The sequence below is a fragment of the Pan troglodytes genome, chromosome 1 (genome assembly GCF_028858775.2).
Source record: "Pan troglodytes isolate AG18354 chromosome 1, NHGRI_mPanTro3-v2.0_pri, whole genome shotgun sequence".
NCBI lineage: Eukaryota > Metazoa > Chordata > Mammalia > Primates > Hominidae > Pan > Pan troglodytes.
Window position 1 is genome coordinate 117,311,297 of NC_072398.2, and position 8,702 is coordinate 117,319,998.

Here is an 8,702-nt window from a genome sequence, read left to right on the forward strand (position 1 = left end):
GACACAGGGGAATGTAGCTCTAGGCCAGGCTGTGCCAGCTTGGTGAAGCATTAGCAAGTCACTCTGTGCTTTTGTTTCTTCATCTATAAAATGGTGGCCTGCACAAGATCATCTTTCAGTTCTCTTTTGCTCTAACGTTCTGTAATTGTATAAGGGAGGTTCCTTTTTCTTCCTTTTTTTTTTTTTTTGTTTGCAGTCAATATTTGGTAATACAAATAAAAGTTTACAGAGGTGGATGTCAAGAGGTAAGTGCACTGTGAAGCACAGGTCGGCCAAAAGTTTACATGAGCTATTTCCTGAAGAGTGGGCAATGACTCTGGTTCAATTATTCACACGGTAAAAGGATGCATTTTTCCTGTTGTGGGAGTACAGAATTGTCTCCTCAAGTGTTGACTCCTTTTAAAAGGAAATAAACAGAACTTGGACTAGTCTTCTTCTTCTTATTATAAGGCTTTAAGTTTTCAAATACATTTTGAAAACATTAGAAGCCTGAGAGACACCCAGCAGTTTTGTCCACCTTAAGTTAGTTCTTTATTTATTAATTCAGCATAGTACACAGAGCTCTACCAGGTTCTCCATGTCCCTCTCATAACTTTTGCCTGTCTTTGACTTGGTAAAATATGCTGTGACATTTCTGCTTCATCAGCATATTACTGGCCTGATAACCAGAATTTAAAATTCAGGATCTCCAGCAACAGAGCCAATTTCTATTGACCACCCGCTCAAAAAAGCACAGGTTTATTTTAGCCTCCATGCTATTTGATCTTTATCTTGATGATGCTATAGCCTTCAACCCTCTTGATAAAAATATTTTTTTGCTGATATATTACTATCTTTTACCCAGAAGTTTGTTTTCTTAAAGAACAAGTTTTCTCAATGTACTTCACTACCATGAACTGTCTGCAATGATATTGAAATGGAAATATTTAAATTTAATTTGTTAGAGATTTTGTGTTCAACTTTTAAAATTTAATGATGTATTAACCTTTTCCTAAGAAATAACATTTACTGTCTAGTATCAAGCTCAACAATATAAATCTAATTTTGTAATATAATATCTATATTTATTCATAAAACCAAAGAAAATTCTCACTTTGACCACATTTTCTTAATAAGCTATGTCCCTGGGTTTCTTTTTACAGTAAAACATAGCTGCTAAATTTATGCCAGAGCATAACTTTCCAGAGTGGCTTGTAAACCAGCCACAGTAATTTCAAGATATTTCAACTGAGTTCAACCTCCTTTATAAAAAATGTTTAGAGGAGGAAAAGAGACTGTTATTATTATGATTTGGAGAACAGAAAGAGAAAGATAGTGGTGACACCACCCATCTCTTATTCTCTCACAGACATTGTCATGCTCCAGGTGGGGTGGGTGGTGATGCCAGTAATCCCCTGGGCTTTGACTTAGCTGAGCGTGGACTCAGTTTTCAGTTGCTTGGCTTGTTCTTGAAGAGTAAGCTGACAGGGTAGATTTGGTTCTCAGCGTATCATCTAAACAAACAAAACATGTAGGGTAGTAGTTCCACCTCCAGTGAGGGGCTCAGCCTTCTTACAGAGCACTTTTCTCTACTCTCAGCCTCCTGTGCTTGAGAAACAGCAGCAACTGGGCCTGGCTGGGCTAGCTCTCCGAGGCTGCTATACAAAAAGCCTGTATTCTAATAGACTCATTAACCCCAAAACCTATTCAGAGCACCTAACTTTCATTTGTTGAACTGCACATGAAATATATTTGGGGATATAAGGTTAATATTTCTTAGGAATCAAGAGTCTCCTCGCTAGTTAACTTTAACACAACAGCAAGTTCTTTTTTTTTTTTTTTTTTTTTTGAGACGGAGTCTCACTCTGTCGCCAGGCTGGAGTGCAATGGCCCGATCTCGGCTCACTGCAACCTCCGCCTCCTGGGTTCAAGCGATTCTCCTGCCTCAGCCTCCCAAGTAGCTGGGACTACCAGCGCCCGCCACCACGCCCAGCTCATTTTTTTGTACTTTTAGTAGAGACGGGGTTTCACCGTGTTAGCCAGGATGGGCTCGATCTCCTGACCTCGTGATCTGCCCACCTCAGCCTCCCAAAGTGCTGGGATAGCAAATTTTAAGCCAAAACCACTATCTGAGATTTACACAAAGCATAATTTTAGCTCCTCTTTTGTTTCATGAAGTCTAAATAATATTCTCTAGAAGAATTCCCAATATGCAGGCTGATATTTACTATTGCTTTCTTTATCTTCGAAGTGAGATGATGCCAAAACAATTGTTTTTGAATATCTTATGCAAGAAATAATAATGGAAAATAGAAATGTTGTCACTCCGGATAAGTTTTTTCCCCATCCCACAGAAGTTGGAAAAAATAGCATGAAAAGAGTCACTGAAAGGCTAAAATATCACAAATTAATAAATAATAAGTCTGAGTGCTTTCCCATTCACTTATTTTGCCTGTTTTTTGCCCCCCCAGAAGTACCAATTGTGAAAAGCTAACCTCATATCAAGCCTGGGAGAAAGAAGAGGGAATTGTGTACTGACTTAAGAAAAGTGGCAGATAAAAATAAAACATGCATTTTGTTACACAGGAAGATTTTAATGTATATAAATAAATTTTATGATTTTTATTGAACATTAATTACACTGGTATACCTCGCTGCTTTTGCATACTGACAACTGATACCTGTTAAAAACAAGTTCTTGAATGAATGGCCCTTCACCATTTATTCTCACAAAAGTAGCTCTCCTTCACTTATTTTGGTTCTCAAAAGGTTACTATCCAAACAACTACCTCTTGTGAAAAAAAGAGCGGAAGAAGATGGATTGTTTTTAAAACAAAGCTTGTCAGTTTTAGAAACAAACTTAACCAATTTCAGTGTGTAGTAGGTAATCATTCAATAAATAAGCACCAAACATGTAAACAGGTCTAATTGTTGTTGTGATAAGCCATTTACTTGAAAGATGCATATGGAGATAACTAAGTCTGTAGTTAGCATGAAGCATGTTAAGTAAGATTAACATGAATGACAAGTGTGGCCTCCAGAGTCAGATGGTCTGAGTGTGAATCTTACTGTCAATCACTAACTGTGAGATCTTGGGCAATATTTGTGCCTCAATTTCCTCATCTGTAAAATGGAAACAATAATTCATAGACTTTTGTAAGATTTGAATGAATTAATAACTATACAATGATTAGAAAAGTAAAAGTACCTGATATACAATAAGCACTTAATAAATGTTAAGATTTAATTACATGGATTGATTCTGCTTTAAAATTCTTTGTAGCAATGAAATGCCCTAAATTTTTCATGGTGTATGGGACTGAGGCTGAAATAATAGACTACAGTTCCGGAAACTTTTTAAAGTGGCTCCTAAAATTATCTTGTCACCCAGGTGCAGTGGGTCACACCTATAATCCCAGCACTTTGGGAGGCTGAGGCAGGTGAATCACCTTAGGTCAGGAGTTTGAGACCAGCCTGACCAGTATGATGAAACCCCATCTCTAGTAAAAATACCAAAGTTAGGCGGGCCTGGTGGCGGGTGCCTGTAGTCCCAGCTAACCGGGAGGCTGAGACAGGAGAATTGCTTGAACCTGGGAGGCAGAGATTGCAGTGAGCCAAGATCGCACCACTGCACTCCAACCTGGGGGCCAGAGCAAGACCCCCTCTCAAAAAAAAAAAGTAAAATAAAATTATCTGTCTTCTGGAATACTTATAATTTACAATAAAGCAGACATTGAAATCTTTTCAGCCAGAACCTATGCCTGTAACCATATAGCCAAAATTACATTTGTTTAAAAGTGAATTTTCATTTTTGCTCCTCCTCTTTTTCATTCTCCTATTCCCCCCCCCACCTTTTCTACTGGTGTAGCATTTTTTTCTATTGATGTAATTTTGATTTCCAGTTACAGTAAAGACACTTGACTGGATACCATACAAGAGGCAACTATATATATATATATATATATATATATCTGTGTGTATGTGTTTGCATGTGCGTGTATGTATATATTCTATATTAAATAGGCTGTAGAAATCTTAGTATTACATACAGCATTGATACTAGGGAAAACACATTCCACAATGGCAAATAATTGCGTATTCATTTTTATTCTTCTCAGTAAGACAAGGGCCTGCGGTTATTGATTAGACCAGCTTTGTCTTTAATTCCCTTCCAGTAATGAAGAAGAATACTCTTGCCTGAGAGAACAGGGTGGTCTTTCAGGCCTACTTAAGCTGGGTGAGATGGAGCACACACCCCAACCAGGAGGTGTGGAGGTTCACTGCCAGGACACCCTTATGAGTTAGGTAATTTACCAAGTGTCATGTCTTAAAGGGTTATGAGTGGGATCATCTCTCCAGATTATCTGCTGCACTGACTGACCTTAAATCACTCTTGCCATGATTTAAGTTCCTTATACTCCACTGTGGCTTCCCCACTGTGATTTATGGTTTGCCAGTAAAAAGTAGTAATCCAAAGTAGTAATAGATCATGTTCTTTCCCCTATTTGCAGCCACTCCTATTGAGTGATTTGAAATACACTTATTTTATGTGATTGTCAAGCCCAGCAATACAGACAAACTAATGCTTTTAGGATTAAAAATCAAAAGCCCTCCCCTGCAAAATGTCCTAACTGTATGTCTAGGAATTACTTAAAACATAAAATTTGCTTATCAAATATAAACAATACCAGGTTCAAGATAGAAAATAAACACAGATTTCAGGTAAAATATAAGTATTGTATCAGCCAGGGCCTGCCATCCCCAACTTGACCCCATTGCCCAAGCTGATGTCTGCCTCTTGCAGACGGCCTTGCCCAATCCCCGTGCCAGTGAGAACCATACCTTGTTCTAATCCAATTCTTTCTCCAGAAGAGAGAAGAGAAATCAGGAAATAGTTTATTATTTCAATTCCCAGCACCTAGCCCAATGTCTGGCACAGTGCCTAGAATATAAAGAGCATTCAGTAAATATTGATTGAATGAACAAATATGCTGTCACCAGGCTGACCCCCCACCACCTGCCTCAACAGAGCCAGTATCCAGTGTGATCTGGGATGGATTTAGCTTCCTGGGGCTTCCCATATGCATTAATCTTCTGTTTCCCTATCTGCCCCTCACATGTGTGGCTGACCATCCTACCTGGCCCTTCTGATTTGGATGGTCATCTGCCCTGGTTCTTTCTCTAAAACCCCTTGGAGTACCACAGTGGAGTCTGCAACACCAGCTAATGGGCCAGGGGGTGAGAAATGCCAAGGGAGCCAGACCTTCTTACTTGGGTCCTATAATTCTTTTTTTTTTTTTTTTTTTTTTTGAGATGAAGTCTCACTCTGTTGCCCCAGGCTGCAGTGCAGTGGTGCCCAAACTCAGCTCACTGCAACCTCTGCCTCCCAGGTTCAAGTCATTCAGCCTCCAGAGTAGCTGGGACTACAGGCACACACCACCATGCCTAGCTAATTTTTGTATTTTTTAGTAGAGATGGGGTTTCACCATATTGGTCAGGCTGGTCCTGGACTCCTGACCTTAGGTGATCCACCCACCTCGGCCTCCTAAAGTGCTGGGATTACAGGTGTGAGCCTCCACATCTGGCCCCTATAATTCTTTTCCCCTAAGCCAAAGCCTTTTTCAAGGGTCTCTTATGTTGCCTGGGAACCTCATCACTAACAACTCTGAGTCCTAATGTTGACAATCCCTGCTTCCCAAAGCTGTGCACTGCTCCCTGGTCCATTCTTTGAATACTATTGCCAGAATAGTATCGTCTCCATATTATGACTCAATTTTTACTCTTTTTGTCTTAAGGCATTTTACTCTCATGTGTTGTGCAGTTATAATCCAAGTATGAAATCCAATTAACAGAATTTTATCATAGATGTGCTAGAAGCTACAAGGATTTGGTCTGTTTCTTTCTTAGTTTTCAGTTAGCCAATCTTTTCTGAAAGAAATTGAAGCCACCCTCCTCTTAGAAAAAAAATCCTTGTTTCTTCATTTTATTTTCATGGGCTGCTTCTAGGAGTATATTGAATTCTGCCTTCCATATTTCTAATCAGGCTTCACAGTTTCTTCCTTTTCTGTCCCTTTCTCTCTGTTCCTATTTCTGCCATATCAACTAAGGCTTTCCTTAGCTCTTGCTTTACCTATAGCAATACTACCTACTTTGTCTTCTTACTTACTACACCAGTTTATATTGGCTCTGATCGTTATTATCTATGGGGGCTGAGGCAGGTTGCTTTCACTCTGATCCTCAGTTTCCTCACCTGTAAAGTGGCCATATTAGAGTATGGACCTTGTAAGGGTGGTATAAATGTAAGCAAATATCCTTGGTTCTCCTGAGCTATAAATCCAAATGTGATCATGTTAATTAAAAATCTTAATAGTTCTTATCCTTCCCCAAATATTTATGAGAAATTCGTGAAATGGATTAACTCAATAAATATTGAGCACTCTGTGTGAGTCACTGATGTGGGCTCTGGGGACACACCAATAAACAGACAGACCTGGACACTGCTTTCTTGGCATTTGCTTTTTGGGATAGGAAAAACGATGATTAAAAAAGAAGAAAAATAAACAAAAATTACAAAACATGAGATGATGATAAGTGCTATGGAAAGAAAGTCAGGGTAGGCAGAGGGTAGGAAGGCAGAAGGGTTGTTCGGTTTTATATAAGGTGGTCAGGGAGGGCCTCATTGAGTAGGTGTTTTTGTACAAAGACATTTGGGTGTCATTGGTGGACAGATCTTACCTGTGCTCTTAAGCCAGTGTTGTCATCATGTGTATTGTTATAGTTAGCCAGACACCAAGATGCTGGCACTGACAGCACCACTGTGAGCTAAAAGTCCACAAACTGTGTCAGCGTGGAGCCCTGCACAGTTACCCTAGCCAATAATGCTTTTGAAAAACAGGAAGTAAGAGAGTTGACTTTTTCAGCATTAATGCTCAAGGTAAAGTGTTATTACTGAATTAACTGAAATCAACTACTATTTCCTTAACACAACTTGGATAAAAACCTTTTTCTGCAATCACAGCTGGCACTGTGGTGCCGGTTTTATGGGAAATTGAGGGCTATGATAGCCCCTGTGATGTCTGTCAGCATCCTCTTTCAAAGTGGGAAAAGAAAAGCTCTCTTCCTTAATATAACACTGAGTTACCAGTTACTGGGCGATAGGCCCTAGAGCATTAAAGAGTTTCATGGCTCTTTCCATGACTCAGAGGCCCTTCTTTGTTTTCTTCTGGGAAGACACATGCAAGGAAGCTGGGTTAGGCCCTTCCCTGTGACAGTCAGACTTACCATGACCTTCCAGGTCTAAAGCCCAGTCTTACCATTACAAACTCCTTCCTCAACCAACGGTGCTCTCTCCAGGGGCCCCACCATTCCTGCCAGCACTCTGCCTACCTCTGGAACTGTCTCCAGACATGCCCATGAATGCTGAAGACCCTACTGAGGCAAATATTTCCATTTTGCCCCCAGCAAACTTCTCAGCCCCCTTATAAATCAATGGATGCCAATCATTGCTTAAAGGGAAGAGACGTTGTCTAATTCTGCATCACAGCCATATCTGTCTGAATTCTGACCCATCTGGGACATTGTATTGCACAAGAAATAGAAAAATAATTCATGAAGTTCCTAGCATAATTCTTCTGTTTAGTAGGTATTCAAAAATTGGTAACTATTGTAATTACTTAGGTAGTAGTTTAATGGGCAATTGTAAACATATTGTTTATAATTTTTGTTTTTTTCAAAATGTTTTACAAAATCATGTGTTATATAATAAGAAGCAAATTCTTTCAAAAAAAAAAAAAAACACACACACACACCAAACTCTTGACACATAGCTGTTTTCTTCCCCTCCTTTTCATCTAAACTTCTCAGAAAAGTGTCTTGCACTCATTATTTCCACTTCCTCAACTTGCTTCTATCTAGCTTCTGCCCCGATCATTCCTCTAAAAATTGATCTCACTGAAGCCACCAGCTGCTTTTGAATGTTCTTCCCTCAGGAGTATGTTGGTGGGTCTGGGAAGGGAAGGCACCCTCAGGTAAATAATAACCCAGAGCAGAGTGGATTGAGTAGAAGGGAGAGGACAAGGATACAAGAGGTGAGGCAATGTCATCCAAGTTGAAAGAATGGTGCAGAACCAAAGTTGGATCCAAACACTCACCTTGTCCAAGAGCCAGGCATTCCAGTTAGAAGTCTGCTCACCTGAGCAGAAGAGAGAGTCCAGAAACAAGCCAACTCCAAACAGGTAATAAACTGAAAAACCAAAGTAGTCCCAGAAGGAAGAGTGCAAGGAGTTGGAAGGCCAAGAGGAATTCCACATTCAGCAACTTACCAGCTGCATTTGGCTGGGCTTTCCTGGGAATATGTGATGAAACGTCCAGATCTACAATGCTATCTCTTTCAGAAATGAGAGATGGGCTCCCAGGGCACTCCTATACTGGATATGTCAACACAGTGCCTGCCACACCCAACTTCCTCTTTGAGATGAAAGTGCCCCACCCACAGCCCCCTGCTTTGAGAAGCAGAGGTAGGTTGTTTTTGCCCAGGGATGGCTCCTGATTGGACCAGTGATTGGCCCTTGACATTAGGGGCTGCCTTCCCAACAACCAGGGCTTGAATGGAAAAGGTAAGTTTGATCAATCAGATTCTCTCCTTCTGGGATTTGAATTGGGAAACATGGATAGAAAGAAGCAGGTAGCCATGGGAGCTGAAGCTGAAAGGATGGCATACAATG

The 8,702-nt window shown here is 40.2% G+C and overlaps 1 long non-coding RNA gene across 1 annotated transcript; it reads right to left on the reverse strand.

Annotated features, from left to right (window-relative positions):
• Positions 1–1,228: 1,228 nt before the first annotated feature.
• On the reverse strand, positions 1,229–8,455 carry LOC107971331 (uncharacterized). Its single transcript, XR_008540007.1, has 3 exons — positions 8,301–8,455; positions 4,822–4,921; positions 1,229–1,493 (listed from the first exon to the last, which is right to left on the reverse strand). It is a non-coding gene; the product is annotated as an uncharacterized LOC107971331 (long non-coding RNA).
• Between the last annotated feature and the right edge of the window lie 247 nt (positions 8,456–8,702).